This window comes from Dryobates pubescens, chromosome 9 (assembly GCF_014839835.1).
Source record: "Dryobates pubescens isolate bDryPub1 chromosome 9, bDryPub1.pri, whole genome shotgun sequence".
In the NCBI taxonomy this organism is placed as follows: domain Eukaryota; kingdom Metazoa; phylum Chordata; class Aves; order Piciformes; family Picidae; genus Dryobates; species Dryobates pubescens.
This window is the reverse complement of record NC_071620.1, coordinates 28,780,052-28,801,215: the sequence shown is the minus strand read 5'-3', so window position 1 is coordinate 28,801,215 and position 21,164 is coordinate 28,780,052.

Below are 21,164 nucleotides of genomic sequence, written 5' to 3'. Positions count from 1 at the left end.
GGGCCTGTTTCCCGCAGCCTCACTCTACAGTACCTGTTTTCTTTAGAGAAAACTTCATTTTCCCAGACAGGATGGGTGATACTCTAGATATTGGAGCAGACCCTGAGGTGTTCAGCACCAATTCTTACCAAACCAGCTTCACTGAGAGCAGTTCTGGGCACATGGCTGCAATACAAACCCAGGCAAACCTAACAACCTGGATGCACTTGCTTTCCAAGGAGAGCTGTGTACCATACCCCTACCCAGCAAGTGGCAGAGGCCCACCCACTTCAGCTTGCATCCCCACGGCTTGTGACATCACTGTCAGGCGAGACATCTCCTGAGCAGTCCATGTTAGCTGTGCAGAGTATTCAACATAGCTTCACAGAAGAAGAATTGCTGTGAACATTTTTCCTGCAGAAAGATCCCCACACAGCTTCTTTTGTCTGGGGCAGGTTTTGTAAGCGCTCCTATTGTTCCAGTATGTGGTGGCCTTCACAGTTCTTCCATGTAAAAAACAAAACAGGAAAATAAAATCCCTCTTCTTCTGACAGTTGCTGTGGTAGCCCAAAACAACCACTAAGGAAGTGAAACTTACAGGAAAAGCGCTGTGAGATTAACCCCTCTCCTTAAAGATGCTGGCCTTGCATTGCTTCTGTTTAAGAAAGGAAAGCCCTTGACTTCTGCTCTTTTTCCACCTTTGCACTAGAAAGATTTTGCTGGTGTTGGCCTGCCCACAAATTCATGTCACTCAATAGACCTCTGAGGTTCACAGCACCTTGTCAGAATTGGATCCTGCAAGGTTTTGGTTGGAGGCCCTCAGCTTCTGCTGGGCAAAGGGTAGTGTGCACCATACCATAGGCTGGAGCAATCAATGTTTGGTTCTGCATTTCTGTCTCAGTCAGACTGGTGTCATGCTTCCAACTTAATTAAAATATTCAAATCATGCTAAACTCTACATGCCTGTAACTGTTTGCTCATGGAAAATGAGTCTATTCTGGAAATTCTACATCTAAAGGGCTTGAATCACATAATCACACCATGGTGAAGGTCGGAAGGGGTCTCTGGAGATTATCTAGACCATCTCCCTGCTAAATCTAGAGCAGGTTGCCTAGGATTGTATCCAGGTGGATTTGAAATCTCTTCAGAGAAGGAGATTCCACAATCTCCCTGGGCAGTCTGGTCCAGTGCTCCGGCACCGTCACAGCAATGAGGTTTTTTTCCTCATGTTCAGGTGGAACCTCCTGGGTTCCAGTTTGTGCCCATTGCCCCTTGTCCTATCACTGGGCACTACTTAAAAAAAGACTGGCCCCATCCTCTTACCCCTCGCCCTTTAGATACTGATCAGCATTGAGAAGATCCCTGCTTAGTCAGCTCTTCTCCAGGCTAAACAGCCCCAGGTGTATTAACCTTTCCTCCTAGAGCGATGCCCCAGTCCCCTCATCTGGTTGTTCAAGCCTTCAGTGCCAGGAAGCTGACTTACTACATTCTTCTAAATAAGCAAAAAAGGTATACAAAGTGCCTGGCTCCAGCAATAATGGCTCCCCTCTAACTATTTGAGACCCCAAAATTTCATCAAGCCACGTACGTCAAAAAGAAGTCACATCTCCCAAGCCTGGAGCCACTAAAGACCTTCTGCCTGGTGATGATCAAAAATAATTCCTGCTGTGAAAATACGGATGGCCTGGACTCAACACTGAGTGACAGAGTCACAGTTCCATCCCCAGTGAGCAGATTTTCTGCCGTTGCCAGTGTAGCGTTGAAGTAAATAAAATATTCACCTATTGCTCAGCAGTACCAAAAATAAGTTGGAAAGCAGGAGGGATTGAAGTTTTATCCACTTCTGCAAACATGAAAAGAAGGTGGTAGTAAGCCTTGAAAAGCAGCCCCCACCTTTGCAGTCCCTGCAGACAACATGGGGTGGGCACTCCTGTTCTGTTCCCTTTTGATGGTAGGCAGGTTTCTGTTAAAAGGGAGTTTTGAAATGTGTGATCCAAACACAAACAGCTCCTCCTGTTTTAGCTTTTAGTTCATGTGACAAGATCACAGTATCACCAAGGTTGGAAGAGACCTCAAAGATCATCAAGTCCAACCTGTCACCACAGACCTCATGACTAAACCATGGCATCAAGTGCCACATCCAATCCCCTCTTGAACACCTTCAGGGGAGGTGACTCCACCACCTCCCTGGGCAGCCCATTCCAATGACGAACGACTCTCTCAGTGAAGAACTTTCTCCTCACCTCGAGTCTGAACTTCCCCTGGTGCAGCTTGAGACTGTGTCCTCTTGTTCTGGTGCTGGTTGCTTGAGAGAAGAGACCAACTCCCTCCTGGCTACAACCACCCTTCAGGTAGTTGTAGACAGCAATAAGGTCTCCCCTGAGCCTCCTCTTCTCCAGGCTAAGCAACCCCAGCTCCCTCAGTCTCTCCTCATAGGGCTTGTGCTCAAGTCCTCTCACCAGTCTTGTTGCCCTTCTCTGGACATGTTCAAGCGTCTCAATGTTCTTCCTAAACTGAGGGGCCCAGAACTGGACACAGGACTCAAGGTGTGGCCTAACCAGTGCAGAGTACAGGGGCACAATGACTTCGCTGCTCCTGCTGGCCACACTATTCTTGATGCAGGCCAGGATGCCGTTGGCCTTCGTGGCCACCTGGGCACACTGCTGGCTCATGTTTAGGTGGCTGTCAATCATCACCCCCAAATCCCTTTCTGTTTGGCAGATCATCCCTTATGAACACCTCTGGTGGAAGGAAGCTCTTGATGGGCATGAGCTACTGACTGAAACTTCCTTTCATAGTCCTCAGGGGTAGTTTGACCACAAAAGATTTGCATGCAGAGACAAAACGCTGCTGGGGCCATGCATCCTCATTTTGTTCTTCTTTTTCCCTGGGCTTATTCTATGAAGTACTTAGCCCTGCTGGAGCCATGAGAGTTAAAAACACGCTCACCATCCTTCCAGTTTTGGCTACCTCATAATATAGCCATTAATGTATGCACAGCCTATTTTTAGAATCTCTAACATGGGTTTTTTGGGGTAAAACCAAGAAACGCTTGAAAGACCCCTTCTTCCCCCCAGAACTGGCATTGAATTTAATAGAAGAGCTTGAAATTCTTTCCATTAAAAATTGTATTATGAATGCTCAAGGAGCTGTAACTGCAGTCGAAAGCTGGGTATATTCCTGCCAAAGGGTAAACTAGCTTCATCTAATAGAATATTTCTACTGGAACAGTTTACCCTTTATGAGCCTTTTTCCCAGAGATCACAGAGTAAGTATATCTTCACTGTGTTTCAGCAGAGCAATATAAATTAACTATATCTGCAGGTTACTAAAAAACAACCCAAAATACTGGCATGAAAATATGCAAGACCAAATTCATCTGCATTTTCAGACTTCGAGCCTAGTATAATCAGCTGGCTGGACAATAAAAGGTCCCCAGTATTTGCCTTGGGTATGGTTTGTAATGATCCTGTAATGGCCTAACACTGCAGATTTGTACTGCACATCCAATCAGACAGCCCTGAAGTGCCCCAAAAGACCAGCATTATTACTCTGAGTCTGCAGAAGGGAAGACAGAGCCACAGATCAGAGAAAGCAGCTTGCCTAGCACTGCAGAAAAGGTTGTACAAAAGGCTGAAATATTTGTGGCACGTGGCACTTGGCATGTAGCGTTGTACACAACCCTCAGAGAACATACCGTTTCAAGGGGGGGAAAAGTCACATTGCCTATGTCCACTAGGGCCATAAATTCACAACAGAGCCATTTGCACATGCTAAGAAACCACAGAATCACAGAATGGTAGGGGTTGGAAGGGACTTACAGAGATCATCTAGTCCAACCTCCCTGCTAAAGCAAATAAGGTTGCCCCAAATCATGGTGTCCAGGTGGGTTTGGAATCTCTCCAGAGGAGACTCCACAACCTCTCTGGGCAGGCTGCCCCAAGGCTCTGGCACCCCACTTGGCCTTGTTTAAGGTGATGAAAACTCTGTGTCCTAAACAGTGGAAATTCTCCCTTAAAATATATGAACAGTCCAGCTGACCTGCAGCAGACTACTACTTGTGCTCTTAAAATTAAGTGTTTAGTCATGTGAATGGCTTAGCCATGCGAATAGCCCTCCAACACCTGCTCAAGGCAAGGAGTAGTTGTCAATAAGAGAAATGCATAAGGAAGCCACAGCAGGAGGAATGTGGAGTATGAGAAGCACTCAGGATTGGACCCTGAGGAGCAAGTATGACTGAATTGTGTTCCTTCAAGAGCAGCATCTGTAAGACACAGCTCATCAGTGTGTGCTGCTTCCAATACCTCAAGTCAAAACAAGCGTGAGCGATGTGATGTGTCTACATGGCATAATTAGAGATGTAAACAATGACTGCCACTGCAGAAACTGGAGCAATATGCTAAGTAATTACCTGAGTTATTTCAGTCTGGCTATGTTCTGCATCATTAGGATAATTACAGGAATTAAATTCAAGCCCATCATGCCTTTGGTAGTTCAGTTGGTGCACAACAACCTTAATCTCCCTCTTTTTTTTCGAGCTTCCCTTGATTGCCAGGGTGGTCCATGCACTCCCTTGTTTTTATATTAGGAAAGCACCATTAAGGAAAACAAGGTTAATCATGCTTTCAGAAGCAGGGCTTGAGATGGAACTCCTCATGAGAAACAGCAGAGTGGGGAGTAAAGCCCTTCTGTCACCTTCTTCCTTAAAAAATGAAAGTAAACCCACACAATGAACATCTCTATTTACATTTTAGAGTTCTTTACATGCCTGTTATGCCCATGTGAGTACCAAACAGAAATGAAGTGGGAATAATATGAGACTCTCTTCCCTTTTTAATTTTCACCCCCCTATATTGCTCAGCACACTATTTTTCTAACTTGTCCCAAGAGCAAGAAGGAAGCCATTTCCCTGCCCCCTTCCTCTTTGTTTCTTTTTCTTCTTATTCAGGACGAGGCTTGTAGTGAATCCGTTAGGACTACTGTACTATATTCATCAGTTCTACTTGGTGCAGCTCATGTGTGAATCAAGGCTCTTTTCTCTGCAAGAAAAGATATTTTTCTTTATACTGCTCTAAGTCAATTATTCTCTTGGCCTTATATATTTTCTCCCTTCCAGCCAGACACATGATAAATATTTTCTCTAAAGCCCTTTTTATTATTTGTCATATTATGCAAACCAGGGTCTCAATACAATGAGGTTAAAAAAGAACCCACAAAACATTTGTGTTTGCATAAGACAGTGATGGTTTTTCCCTTAAACAAATGAAGTCAGTTACTCCAGGGGTTGATTCCCAACAGAACACAGCATGAAGCTTCAGAGGAACCTGAAGAATGAACAGGCTGCCCAAGGAGGTGGTGGAGTAACCATCCTTGTTAGTTCATGGTCAAAAAACATGTAGACATGGCACTTCAGGACATGGTTTAGTGGGCATGGTGGTGTTGGGTTGATGGCTGGATTCATTAATCCTGAAGGTCTTTTCCAGTCAAAATGATTTTAGGAAGAAAAAAGACATACAGAGGTATTAGTACAAGACTGATGGAAAAACAACCTCTATCCATGTTAAAAACATTTGGGCTTTATTGTACAGGTGCTAAAAGCACAAAAATCCATCAGATTTCAGCATTAATGGTCTTTTGTTTGGTTGATTTGGGAGAAGATGGAATGCAAAGCCAGTGGGAGTTGTGTGGTTTTTGTTTCCATACTGCACTGTATAAAGTTCAGTGTATTCCATGCTAATGCAAATAGACACCAGTTCAAATTTCACATGCAATCAGACCCAAATTACATAATCACAGAACTGTCAGGATTGGAAGGGACCACAAAGATCATCCAGTACCGATCCCCCTGCCACGGGCAGGGACACCTCACACTAGATCAGATTGCCCATCCAGCCTGGCCTTAAAAACCTTCAGGGATGGGGCTTTCACCACTTCACTGGGCAATCTGTTTCAGTGTCTCACCACCCTTATGGTGAAGGGCTTTTTCCTAACATCCAATCTGAATCTACCCACTTCTAGTTCTGCTCTATTCCCCATAGTCCTATCACTATCTAACATCCTGAGAAGTCCCTCACCAGCTTTCTTGTAGGCCTCCTTAAGATGCTGGAAGGCCACAATAAGGTCTCCTCAGAGTCTTCTCTAGACTGAACTAGGCCATCTAAGAAGTCTACAGAAGCCTCTTGGGTTTAGCATGTAATTTTGTCCCATCCCATGGGACATAGCCAACAAGCACTGCAGCATGGTGCATGGACCCAACTCATCTTGTGGGAGGGGAAGGGTCTTTACAGTCAATGTCAAAAGCACATGTTCTCGATTTCTGCTGTAAGTCAAAGCTGTGCAGCAGAGGTTGCAGCAATATCTTAGTGCACAGAACCCCAGTATGGTGGGGGTTGGAAGGAACCCCTGGATATCATCTACTCCAACCCCCATACTAAAGCAGTCACCCAGAGCAGGTTACCCAGGATCAAAACATCCAGGTTGGATCAAATCTCTCCAGAGAAGGAGACTCCACAACTTCTCTGGGCAGCCTAGTCCAGTGCTGCAGCACCCTCACAGCAAAGAAGTTTTTCCTTTCCCTCTGTAGACAGGAACTTCAGCATGATCAGGGGATTATTGCTGCCAGAACACCGCCTTGGTACCAGTTTCTTCTTTTATGCCAGATCCTAATGCTGTCCTCACTGCCATCAAATAATTTTGTTATATAAGGCAGAGAGGCAGGAGAAAATAATCTTGTCTTAATGTAAAGATGATAAAAATTGCATCTACTGGCTCATTTGCTGGTCAAGCTTCTTCTCTGCAGTTGTAGCTTGCATCACACTAAGGCTTGTTTTTCTTTTACTACCACTTGGGTTTCTGTTGTCTTATTTCCCAGAAAGAGCTCAAGCTGAGGCTACAAAAACTGCCTTGTATGATTACTTGTAGCTGCTAAACTGGCACTCCTTTGTTTCCTTATCTAGTCTTTAGTGAACAACTTTAGCTCTTTCACCATTCCACAATAACCGTTCCACTTAGGCCTACTGAAAACACTAAGATTAAATGAGAGTTACATAGACTTCGCTAGATATTTCTTATCCAAACAAGAGCTACACATTAGTATGTGTAGTTTTTGTTGGCTTAGATTTACTTTTGGAACCCCCTTTGACAGTGTATATTCCCAGTGCATGGTAATGAGTGTATGAGGATCTTTTCTCTTTGCATTTCAACTGCTGCTTTCTCAGAGCATTTCTGAGCAAAACCTTGTAATGCTCTTTGTGCAGTGAACCTTCTGAGCAAGAAGGCATGGAATTAAAAGCACTGTTAATATTACAAGGCTACTGTTTGCTCACAGTATCTCAAATGCAAAGCAAGGGTTGTTAGCTGCTGCAAGAAATGTCTAATAGAGGGAGAACAGTCTTTGTGAGGACTCAGGACAATGGGACATGCCACCACCCTCAGCTCTAAGGATCTTCCCCCCTAAGAACTGGAAGGTTTTTTGCCACTGAACATTTTGGAGTGATGTAATGTGGTGGGTTGAAGTTCACCCCCCCACCCAGCATTAACTTTCAGACAGACCAGCTCAGTTAAAAGCAAATGAAAGTGTATTTACAAGCAAAAACTGGACACTACAATGGAATGCAACATGTACAAAACACATAGTATTTACAACATTATACAGATATTTACAATTAGCAAGCAACACAGAAACCCCCCTGGTCAGAAAGACCAGGGAAGCTGCTCCACTGATGGCCCACTCCCTCCCACCCCAAACTTCCCAAACCCCACCCTGTACCAAGAGAGAGAGGAGCTGAGGAGAATGCAGCGTTAGTCTTGTCTCAAGGTCAGCCAAAAGCATTTTATCTTCTCCCAAGCACAGCAGCACAGCCAGGATCAGAAGATAAAAGGAATGGGAATGGAAGTGAAATGTGAAGAATTGTTATGATACAGCTTCTCTTATCCCAGACATTTATCCAATGAATTTATTTAGAATAATCTTTTGTTTTCCTTTTTACAGCCAATAGCTATTTGTTTATATTTAGCTACTTTTCTGCTTGAAATCTGCAGCTAAATTTTAAAGGCATAGCCTAAAACTACCACATGTAACTACATACATGCAGCTTCATTGGTGCAGATCAATAGGGAGCTATTATTGCTCCCATGTACAGCTATGGGACAGCACAATTAAACACAGATGCCAATTAAGCCCATGCAGAATTAAGCCCAGAATTGGGGCTGTAGAGCAAAATGCTTCAATGGGACCAGAATTTTAGCTTTCCTTTCTAAATGGAAGGATCTACAGAAGACAAAGGCATCTGCATTGATAAAAAAAACACAAACAAACACACAACAAAAAACAAACAAACAGATGAGAGACCTTGGGAAGACCTACAGGAAATAAGAAAAGTGACAGTTTAAAGCTTCAAATGCCCAGCAACTTCCTTGTATTCTAGCTGCCCAGAAAAATCAGTGCTAGGGCCTTGTATCCTCCTGTCCTGTGAAAGGAAAAGAGAAACACCAAAGGCAAAACAGAACAAAAAAACCTGGCCATCTGCTACAGGGGAGCTGCCAGGTGTGTGGTTCCCAATGGACAGACATAAGCCTGGCTTTCTGGCAGGTGGGGCAGTGGCAAGCTTTTGGGCCTTGACTCACTCAAATGTCACCTTTTGAAGATGAACAACTTCTTTCTTAATTCCACCACATACCAGAAGCCCCATCTCCTAAGTAAAAGTCAATAACCCTTGTGCTGCAGCAGGGTAAAACCAGGGCCACTCTTTCAGCTTCCTCTTCTCCACAGTTTTCATTTTAAAATGAGTGTGGGGGTGCGTGAGATTCTACAGCCTCCTAATTGTTCCCTGGCTTCCCATCAGAAAGGTGTGGACTTAAATCCCAGGAAACCTCACTCTCTGAGGAAGGACTCAGGAGAACAATAGCTGGCTGCAATCAACGCTGCTGCAGCAGAGATTTGTTAAGTACGTGCTTGCATCTCTGTCTTCTGCTGGGAAGTGCCAGTGTGTAACAGCAGCACTCACACTTATAGAATTGCTAACATTTTTCTGCTAAGTGCTGAAAATTGCCAACTAATGTATCTTTCAGCTTCTCTGACAACTGCAGCAAGAATCATCTCCCATTAAACAGAAAATCAGATGGATTGAATAAAAAGCTGTGCTAACAACTTTACTGCAGCACAACCCAAACTCGTGGTACAGCATGGCTTAAAACAGAAGGGCTCATTTTTCTCAACACCATCATTTTTCATCTTGATTTTATTTTTCAAGGATTAGTGATGTCATAACATCTGGGAGGATGAAAGAAGGTAGTCCTGAAGTCATTGTTCTATATATCTTTTTCAATCACAAACCTCATAATTGATCAGCAGTTTCTTCTGGTGTAAGCCCCAGAACTATTCATCCTGTTAGTAGTTTCCCAAACCTGTGTTTGGTACTTAAATGAGCTGGCCTTGGGAACAGGAGCCTCCAGGGAGGCCTAAGTGCAGCCTTTCAGTACTCACAAGGGCCTATAAGGAAGACAAGGACAGACTTTATCAGGGCATGGTGTAACAGGTCAAGGGCTGATGCTTTTAAACTAAGAGAAGGAGATTCAGATGAGATAGAAGGGAGAAAATTTTTGTGCTGAAGGTGATGAGATACTGGCCCAGGTTGCCCAGAGAAAGTGCCCCATCTCTGTAAATATTCCAGGTGAGGCTGTTCAGGGCTTTGAGCAACTAAATCTAGTTGCAGATGCCCCTTCTGAAAGCAGAGGGGTTGGACTAGACGACCTTGAAAGGTCCCTTCAACCCAAGCCACTATATGATTCTGATTTTCCCAGAAAAAGCAACACTTATCTGCCTGAAGCAATGACACAGTTATTCAGCATGGCAGAGAGAGCATGAGTAGTTCCCTCTTTACATGGTTACCACTACCAGAAAGGAGGCACCATCACATGGCTGAAGGAAATAAATCATAGAATCATTATGCTTGTTAAAGATCTTTAAGATACCAGATACACAGATAAATACCCAAGTACATAACAGGCTTTATCCTTCTCTAAAGTTGCCATCGTCTCCAGCTTATTTCCCACCATTGCCAGAATAAAAACTTCAGAAATACATAATGCTTCCCAGATAGCTTCAATGTATGTGATAAGATTTTCCCTATAAAAATCTTCCTCTTCAAATCCTGCTCAGATCTCCTCTGATAGCAGGGAACATTAAAAAAGTAGCATACTTGAGGCTGACATCTTTGAGGAGAAAGTGAAGTGTCATCTCTTATTTTTCTCTTCCACTGCTGATGCTCAGCTGAGTCTCCCACTCAGCACTGGGATCATCCAAGAGATCAACTGTTCCCACTGATTTGGAAACTTGAAAAGCCAATTCTGAAATCCTGTAGGTCTGGCTTTAAGGCAGAACTTCATGTTGCATCAGTCCTTCACTGCAAGAAAGTGCCAAGCATAGATGTGGTTGTATCGGCATCAGCAGCTTACTCGGGAAGATTGGGTCAGACCACAGCACGTCAGAGAAATCAGGAGGCCAAGCAGAGCACTACAGCCTCTGACATGTTGAGAACGAGGAGGTCTGATGACCTGAACCGGCCTGCTTAGTAGAAACACCTCTGCAAAAATGTCTGCTGCTTACCCACAGGCGCCCAAGCTTGACCACCAAGTCACACAGCCTAACAACATCATCATCAAGGAAATTCTGTGAAAAACCAGGAATAAACCTCCTATTGTCCTATTACTACAAAACTTGCTTGCTTTCTTTGTTGCAGTAATTCACTTTCTACAGATTTAACAAGCTAAATCTTGAAAGTCCTTCCCAAAACAGACTTGGAGCCCAGTTGCTGGCATAACAGAGGTCAGAATTCAGACATCCATTCTTCATTCCTTTCCAGGCTCCTTCAAAGTAAAGGGTCAATGCCAGTTACAGAATTAAGAGTTCAACTGTACTGAAGTAATTAGAAATGCATTTTCTTTTCTGCCATGCTTTTTGCCTTATTAGTATAGCATGGTATTTCTGGAAACTAATGATAATTTTAGAAGTAGAAGTAATGCTTTGCATTCCCTAACGAGATCCAGGAAACACAAGATGCAGCAGAAACCCTTATTGTGCTTCTTAGTCTCCCACAGGGACCATTACTAGGGTGGATGTGTTTAACAGAGGCACCATCACCACCCTTCTGTTCCCAAGGACAGGAAAGACCACCAGTAAGAATTCATTGCCGTTATTTGGCCACAGGTTTCTTGTGCTCAAAAAGGATCACTGAGCTCTGAACTTCTTAAAGAAATGATCTCCTGAAAGCTCCAAGGCTTGGTTCTGTACAATGGAGGAATGCTTTGCGGAACAACCTGGGGCTTGCTTGGCTGGGGATGACCTTTGGCAGGTGGTGAGCAGTGACATGGGCAACAGCCCCAGGGAAGATCAGCAGCATCCCAGGCTGGACCAGCAGCATGGGCATCTTATCAAGGGCAGCAATGATTTTAGTAGGCATCCATGAGACTGCATCCAGTTCTAGCCCCAGGATGAGAACGAGGACAATCACACAGGACAAGCCCAGGGGCTGGCACACAAGTCTGTGTGGTTGTGGAGTCTCCTTTTCTAGAGACTTTCAAAACCTGCCTGGATGCATTCCTGTGTGGCCTGCCCTAGTTGATCCTGCTTTGGCAGGGGTGTTGGACTTGATCTGTGGAAGTCTCTTCCAACCCCTAACATTCTGTGTGGGGATGCCAAGAGATCAAGGATTGTTCAGCCTTGAGAAGTAACAGCTACAGGGACCCAACAGCAGACATCCATCACCTTCAATAAGAGATAAGGTGGGAGGTGCATAGCAGAGAGGCAATGGCCACAAACTCAATCAGGGAAAGCAGCAAAAAAATCACCTTTGGAATATTCAGGCAGTGGCTCAGGTTGCTGAGACAAGTTGTGTAACTTCAGTCCTTAGAGGACTTCAGGACCTGAATGGATACAGCCCTGAGCCACATGGTCTGATCTCATCACTAATCCTGCTTCAGGCAGGAGGTTGGACTAGGAACCTCCTGAGGTTCCTTCTATATTAAATGGTTTTATAAAAATTTACAAAGCAATAAAAACTGCAAGATAACTCAACAAACAAGTTATAAAGATAACCCACCCCTTGTCACAGCAGAGCTGTACAGTCCTAGGCAGCAGGATTTTTCAGATGCAATGCATAAAACCGAAACTAAACACTCCCCCCTTTTCCTCAACAGCAGGCAATTTTAAGCTGTTATATGGAAATCTACTCCAGATATCTGACACTTCAACTTTGTCCTGACAAGCCACCTCAGAGATTAATGCATTTGGGATTCCAAAGAAAGAAATCCTTCTCTTTCTTCTGGCAGGTATTCATAGGAAAGCAAAGGGAGTGTATTATCAAAGCTCAGCTGCTGATGGAACTTTTGAAATAGGACTCACTGGTTTCTTCCAAGAAAATCCCAGCTCTCCAAACATAAAACCAGGCTAAATCCACTAGTGTCATCCAGGGAGATTCTTATCTTGTTTACCCTCATCTGAGCCTGAACAACTCCATTAGAAATGAATTCCTCTTGATCTCTTGAGAAATGCACACTGATGAATCTCAGTGGGAGAAGAGGGAAAAAAAAAAAAAAAAATCACCAAGTAAGGTAGGTATTGCTTAAAAAGAATGAAAAGGCATCCAAGAAAGCAGTTAGTGCATGTCCTTCTTTGTTGGCACAGATAGGAAGCTGCACAAAACTCCCAGCTCCTAAATCCATGTGGCACAAAAAGTGGCTGAAGAGGCCTGTGAGACCTGAGCAGGGAAAGCTGCTCTCCACCATCTGCACAAGTGTCTTCATTTTAAGAGCAGACAGATGCTCTTAAACCCTTCTCAAAGGAGTTAGAGAAAAACACTCCACACCAGATTGGAAAGAGCTAGAAGTTTAAATGGAAGTATTATTCATAACTGCATATAAAATACATTAACGATTCATATTCATCCCAGCTCTCCAGTCTGGGCTTCTCCCAAAACCTCACTAGATCACCACCTTCACAAAATCTTCCTCCTACCAGGCCTCATACCCTGGCCCTCCAAGGCCTCTAGTGCCCCCTCCATACTTCCCTACCCAGACCCAAACAACACAGTAAAAGTTAGCTCTGCCAAGGCTGGAGCCAGGCTGCAAACCTCTTCCATACAAGCAGAGATAAGGCCCTGTGCATACAGGAGAGCAGAGAGGGAGGGAAAAGGGGAAGAACAGAGAGAAATACTGGTTTGTAAAGGATTGCAGGTCTTAGGGGGATGAAATAACAGATTACACCTTCTGGTCCATCCCAGGACCTTTCTGGTCCTCCCGGAGGTCCTCAGCTCTGTGGTTCTTAAAGGTGTCCAGCCTTAAACCCACAACAAGGACTTCTGAAATCCTCTCAGCTGTAGGGGAATATGCATTAAGTATCCAAAGTGCTTATTCCATCAAAGGGCCAAACAGGGTTCTGCTTTCTCACAGAGATCTATATAGGAGTCAAACCACATGCAGCTCACACTGCTGCATTAGCTCTTCCCTGCCTCAACCACACAAAAAAAGGAACATTCAAGGCTTTGCCTGAGTAAATAAGACAGGGATCTTCAACAAACAGAAAATACATTTTGGTATGTTTAAGAAGAAATTCCCATTCTATGTAATGTTTAGCACATGTAATTACAAGAGATTTACAAGACTTTTCCTTGCAGAACAAGAATAGGTAAACGTCTTCCTTAAGAGCAAATATATCATTCACCATAACCAATCATTAAGGTTGGAAAAGACTTCTCATATCACCAAATCAAACTGCCAACCTAACACCACCATGCCCATTAAATCATGTCCCAAAGTGCCATGTCTACATGGTTTTTTTTCAATGCCTCCAAGAATGGTGATTCCACCACTTTCCTCCACAGCCTGTTCCAATGCCTGACCACTCTTTCAGTAAAGAAGTTTTTTCTAATGAATTTTATTATGTGTATGGACTGCATTTTTTCAGGAGGGGGCTGTGTCTCTCCAACAAGAGTCTTCTAGACAGGGAAAGATGTTACAGAAACAGATCCAGTGTTAATAATGGGGAAGATGGTCAATGATCACAAACAATTGTGTAAAAGAAAGATTAAAAATAGTATTTTTACATTGCATATGCATCCTTTTCAAGATAAGAATGCCTTAACACTCACAGGATTTAATCTTCCCTTTCTTTTAACATTTCCAGTGTGAATAGGGACAATCAGTGACAGGAAGAAAAATAAAGAATAAGATTTAAAGAGGGAAATCTTGTTGCTCAGTTTTGCTTGTCTTTTGCAACATATTGCACAAAGACGAAGTTGAAAAAGAAAGCAAAAGCTTCTCTTGTCATGGTGGGAAGCAAAAGAATCTATGGTGTCTTTGCTGACAATCCTATGCATATTATCTTTAAACATGATGCAACAGCAGCTCTCAACTGCATTTAGGAGCAATTTCACCTTCACTACACTTGAAGGGAAAGCTTTCATGGCCAGTGCCTTATCCCCTTGTCATGCCTATGCAGCATTGTGTGTCATGCTACACTTAAGATCAGTGATAGAAGACACACAAGAATTTACTTCTTGGTTCAAAAGGAAGCACATTTTAATCTGATTGCTATGTAGTCTTATTACATATGTTTTTGTTAATTATTCATGCCTTGCTTGCAAATTACCTTTTGCATCATGCCCCTAACCCTGTAATTCTGGTTGGATCAGATCATCCGCCATGGATTGTTAGCAAGAGCTGCCCAGAAGAAAGACACTGTTGGAAAAGCTTTTTTAGTAGTCTCACAAGTCATTCCTTCTTATTTCTCATCACTTCTGGCACAGGACTACATCTATGACCCAGGAGTCCCTGTTAATATTGCATTTGGCATATAGTCTTGCAAAAGGCCATTATGTTGTTGCTATGTCCAAGTGCAAGGTCCTACACCTGGGTCAGGGCAATCCAAAGCACAAATATAGGCTGGGAGATTAGTGGCTTGAGATCAGTCTCAAGGAGAAGGACTTGGGGTTGACAGCTGATGAAAAACTCAACATGCAGCAATGTGCACTTGCAGCCCAGAAAATTCTAGAAAGATAAAGAAAACCAACACACACAACCCCCCCAAAATATTGGGGCTTAAAGAAAGGAAGTTCTCATTTGCTGTGTCACTTTGAAGATGAACAAAGCCCCTGGTAATGCATGTTCTTTCCTCATCTTTATGACATCACTAGACCTTGCTTTATGTCTCTTTAAAATCCTGCCGGAAGAAAATGCTTTCCTAATTGGAGCTTAACCAGTTTAGAAGGCAAAATTGAAGGCTAAAACAGCACTTTACAGTTAAGGAAACAAGAGAAAAGGAGAAGAGAGCAGCAAGGCTGAAGGTGCTCTGGAGCCCCCAAATCCTCTTGGTGTCATCTTGGACCTCCACTGTGCTGTGGGCCCTTGCAAATACAAGTAGAAAGAGTATTTTCAGATCATGGCAATAGGAGAGCTTTTCCTCAACCCAAGTACTGACTCCAGTCAACTTACTCATCCTTCTTAACTTAACCAGTCATAAATAGTGGAGTGGAAGGATGACAGCTGACTCACAGGATGTTAGTGGTTGGAAGGGACCTCCTGAGATCAAGTCCAACCCCCCTGCCAAAGCAGGAGCATAGAATCCAGTGCAGGTTGCACAGGAATACATCCAAAGGAGTCTTGAAAGTCTCCAGAGAAGGAGACTCCACAACCTTCCTGGGAAGCCTGCTCCAGTGCTCCATGATCCCCACAGTAAAGTTGTTCTTCCTCATGTTGAGATGGAACTTCCTGTGCTGCAGTTCATATCCATAACTCAAACTATTCTGTCCCAAATCAGTCTCCAAGCTGTGCAGGAAGTGTGGAGAAAATGTTTGAAATAAAAAAGAGCAGCTTGGGTTCTACAGGGAGGCTTGTGACTGAAAACCTCAGCTATCACTTTAAAGAGATGCTAGAATACAACCCCCAACCCTTCCACATGTGTGTAAACTCTCAACTGAAGCTGCAGATAGGCTTGAAACACAAATTTGTAGGGATAAAATATTTCTTATATTACAATGCAGATTTCATTTTGACCTCACTGAGAAAAGCTGCTAAAAAGGAAGTAAATGAAGTAATTGTCCTTCTTTACGTATTTCCCTTTATTTCTCAAACAGGCACATCAGAACACCAACAAGTTGTTCATTTCCTAAGGCAGTTACCATTCTTGCAGCTCAGAAGCCAAACTTGATTTTTGAGGTACTATGAAAGCTTGTAAAGGAAATCTGTTTAAATATAAGACTCAGGAAAAAAAATGAGGTTAGTTGTCAAAATAACCACCTTTAAATTAACATATTTCTGGAGGTAGACACAAGAGTATTAATTTCTATATATTTTAGTGTGTTTGGAAGCAAAGCTAGCCATTACAAATGCCTGTCACAGAATGACAGAACCAGGGAGTGGTAGGGGCTGGAAAGGGCTTCTGAAGATCATCTGTCCCAACTCTCCTAGAATACCCTTCCTACCCTTTTTCTGAATCAAAATGTATTGAGTCAGGCTGCAAAAATTAGGCATGGATTATGGAATTTTCTTTCTAGAATGACATAATTTAATGTATTGGTAAAACAACTTGTCTTTGAGTTAAGTTCACTTCAGTGCTTCCACTACCTACATATCAGACGAACTTTTGCTGAGCAACAGTATTGAAATAGCTAAACCCTTTCCACAAATTCAGTGGGATTTTAAGTGATTCTTATGCCAATAATTTTTATTCACTCTTGAATTTCATGTAATCATTTCATTTATGCCAATATACAGAAGACCTTATTTTCAATATAAGGTAGCTTCAAATCCAAAATCTAGCAGCTCATCTGATGGAGCTGAGTGCTGGAACGAGTGCAGAGGAGGGCAACAAAGCTGGGGAAGGGCCTGGGAAATAAGTCTCATGAAGAGTGAGGGAGCCAGGGATGATTAGTTTGGAAAAGAGGAGGCTGAGAAGAAATCCCATTCCTCTCTACAACTACCAGCTGGTGCTGGTCTCTCCTCACAGGTAATTAGTGATAGAACAAGAGGGAATGGCTTCATGCTATGACTGGGTAGGTTTAGACTGGACATTAGGAACAATTTTTTTCCCAGCAAGAGTGGTCAGGCATTGGAATACGATTGAGTCACCAGCCCTGGATGTGTTTCAAGGTGGTTTGGATGTGTGCTTGGGAACATGGTTTAGGGGTGAACTTAAGAGAGTAAGGTTATTGGTTGGACTTGGTGATCCTGAGGGTCTTTTCCAATCTGAAGGCTTCTGTGACTCTATGAGCATAGCCCTTAAAGATGCTGACTTGGTCTAGTGAAAAGCGTCCCTGACCATGGCAAGGGGGTTGGAACTAGATCCTAGAGTCATGGGATCACCAGAGTTGGAAGTGGCCTCTAAAGGTCATCTAGTTCAACCTTCCTATCTCCCCCACCAGCCCTCTTCATCTTCCCAAAGCAGCTCCTGCTCTCTTCACACCATCCTCCACCTTGTCTCAACAGCTCCTGTTCCACCACCACCAATTTTGCACCCATCCCAGAGCTGGGGGCAAGACTCTCAACCAGCCAAGACACCACTCAGAGGAGCTCAGCCCCAGTAAGGAGGCCCAGCCAGCACCCGTGGATGATATTGGAGTAGACATCGATAATGTTCCTATCTAACCGGGGGGCCACCAGGCCCCCCGGCCTTTGTTGTCACCACCACCATCACCCAGAGTGCACCATGGGGGCACTCACCAGCGATGAGAGGAGGATCCCTCAGCCCAGATGGGCCCAGCTTGGGGTTTCAGCCTTTCCTGGAGGGGATTAAATAGGGGAGTGGGCAGGGAGGGCAAAGTGGCCACACCTGGCGTGGGAGGAGTCTGTGCTTGCCTTGCTCTGCCTACTCCTACTGGCTGTTTGTAGTTATCTTTTGGTAAATAAAAATCTATTAATCATTAAGAAAATAGAGTACTCTACCCTTCCACAATTAAAACCTGGTCAGGTATATCTCCACTGCCATTTCCTCTAGAGAGAGGCTGTCAGATTTCACTTTAATTCCAAGACTCTCTTCCACAGTAACTGACTGTGATTGCATAAAAGCTATTGTGATTGCTATAATAGCTATTGATTCAGACAGAAGGAAGTTGGCATAGATTAACAGTTAACAATTAGACATACTAACTATAATCATGCTAGGTACTTGTAAACCCCTTCATTCAAGGCATTACATCACTTCTGATTAAATATGATGGGAAATACATGTAGAGTTAGACAAAGGTTGGACTCTGTGATCTTAAAGGTCTTTTCCAACTGAAATGATTCTGTGATTCCATGAGAGCATATGCAAGGATGCATTTTAGCAGTGGCAAGCATTCTTACTTGCCAAGTAAAACACAGACAGACACTCTAAAAGGTTAATTCACAATAGAAGATTGAACTGGGATTGAGAAGGTCTGCTGGAAATACAAAACAGAAGAGTGGGAAAAGTCTAGGAAATTCCTGGAGTGTGAGGAAGATAAATTCCTGATGCCTAAGAAGCTCCAATATTTCAGCAACTTCCCTTAGTTTGTGTCAGTGCCATAGAGTCTTGGCCTGGTTAGCAAAGACCAAGCCTGAATGCTTTGATTTAGATCAATATGATCTTTTAACCTTCAAGAAGGTTTTGTGGAGGTGCAACTGGCCACTTTGTCTGTAGGCCTTTGATAATTTCCCTCTGTAATCAAAATTCTCATGCTATTAACAAATTTCCACTTCTAACACTTCAGAAGCACAGATAGTCAGAAGTCACTATGCAGTTCCATTCCTACAGGTGCAAGGAACTTGTATCTTGGTGTTTTTACAGCCCACACCATGAAGTATGCATTTAGCTTGGCTAAGGCAAAATGTCCCAGAAAATGACATACTCAGGATCCCACAAATACAGCTGCCTTCAGCTGCCTGCAGGGTAGAGCCCAGTTTGGTACATTATGGTTCTTTCCTGCTTACACACAGAAGTTCATTAACATCTAAGTGATCCTGATGAAAATGCTTGTGAGACCAATGCAAACTGGTAGATTGGACCAAGTAAAAGAAGGAAACCTTGGGTTTTTAAAGGGTAAAATGACCATTTCAGCCTTGAGTCTGCAGAGTATGGCCCCCAAAAGCAATCATTCTGGCTCCTGTTCAGAAGAGGAAGGCAGTAGAAATGACCCACACACTAATTTAGCTGGTCCTGTGTTCTAGTTTTGTTTCAGCCAGCAGGAAATCTCACACTTAATTTTATCAGATCTCCAGTTTAAACATGTTTGCTTCTATTTGTCACTTCAAAAGCTCCATTTGTCATAACTGGTTTCCCCTTAAGCCCTTCAAATGCTCTCTGTCTAGACATGACTTCTATATATCAGGTCAAAATTATTTTCTCAGTTGTGCTCATCTCTGAGCAGTAACTCCCTCCTGTGCGGTAAATGCTACAAAGACCTTCCCCTTCAAAAGCTGCAAGAAGGATAAAAGCAGCATTTTCATCACACAGAAGTAGCCCTCTACTCCCTTTGAAGGCACAGAGAATAATGTTTTAAAATAAGGCTCACTTGCCAACTCTTGTTTGCCTATGTTTTCATTTTGAGATGTATCACAAAAAGGAGCAGAAAAACAAGTTTCTGTGTTTGGCTGGTTGGAAATCCATCAAAAGTTTCTTCTCCTAAATTTCAGATCTAAAATGCTTCCCAGGAAAAACAAACCAAACAAACCAAAACCATAAAAATTCCTATTCAATACCCCCCCACAAAACCAAACCAAACATAAAGAGTAATACAAAGCAATACCAGCTTCTCTTCTCTACACCAGCAGTACAAAAGCATGAATTTAAAAAAGAGAGGAGGCTGGATGATGAGAGGATTGAGAGCAGCCCTACACAGAAGGACTTGGGGGTGCTGGTCGATGAGGCACTTGACAGGAGCTGGCAATGTGCACTGGCAGCCCAAAAAGCCAACTATATCCTGGGCTGCACCAAAAGATGCACGGCCAGCAGGTCAAGGGAGGTGATTCTGCCACTCTATTCTGCTCTTGTAAGACACACACACACACCCATGCCGTAGTACTGCATCCAGCTCTGGAGCCCCCAACATAAGAAGGACATGGCTCTGTTGGAGAGGGTCCCAAGGAGGGCCACAGAGATGAGCAGAGAGCTGGAGCACCTCTCCTATGCAGACAGGCTGAGGGAGTTGGTTCTGTTCAGCCTGGAGAAAGAGAAGGCTCTAGAGAGACCTCATAGTGGCCTTTCTGTACCTGAAAAGGGCCTGTAGGAAACCTGGAGAGGGACTTTTTATAAGGGTATGTGGTGATAGGAGAAGGGGCAACAGTTTTAAACTAGGTTAGATTTAGATTAGACATTAGGAAGAAGTTCTTTACTATGAGGGTGGTGAGACACAGGAACAGATTGCCCAGAGGAGTTGCAGCCACCTCATGCCTGGAAGTGGTTAAGACCAGACTGGATGAGATTTGGAGCAACCTGGGCTAGTGGGAAGTGTCCCTGCCCATGGCAGATGGGTTGGTACTAGGTGATCTTTAAGGTCCTTTCCAACTCAAACCATTCTATGATGATTACAGTCTCTCTACACACTGACTCTTTTACCTTCCACATGAGAAATCTAGGACATATAAGAGCATTTTACCACCCTATTAATTTCCCTTCATGACTTTATTCATGTTTGCAGGAAATGTAGTCTATTTTCAGTTGGCACTCTATAAGAGCAGAAGCATTTGAAAAGCTCATTGGGCAGAACAACCCATCAGAAGCTGCTCCTGTTGATAGGAGTTGGACGAGGCATTCCCAGGCACGGCACAACTCAGCTCTTTCAGCAGTGTGATGGTTTAACCATCTCCATGAAGAAAGAGAGATTGATCTTTGCCCATTACTTCTGTCTTCTGTAAAATTAATTGAGGGTTGAAACTAAAAGGGTTGGTATGTGTTTGGCCAAAACTTGTGCATGACTTCTTTCTTCAGTAGCAAGGAGGTAACTCCACCCTTGCTTAGTGTGCTAGCTGCCGATGTCAGAAAGGAGCCTGGAACACCTTCAAAGTCAGGCTCAGCCTTTACTTCATGGATGCAAATCCAGAGGAATAGCATGCATCCCTGGAACTGCATTACCATCTCAAGTTGGATAATGGGATTTTGTCCATGTACATCAATAAACTTTCTCTCAAGCCAAATCTTGGTTACTGGGAACAAGAGGGTATTTGTGTACACCAGG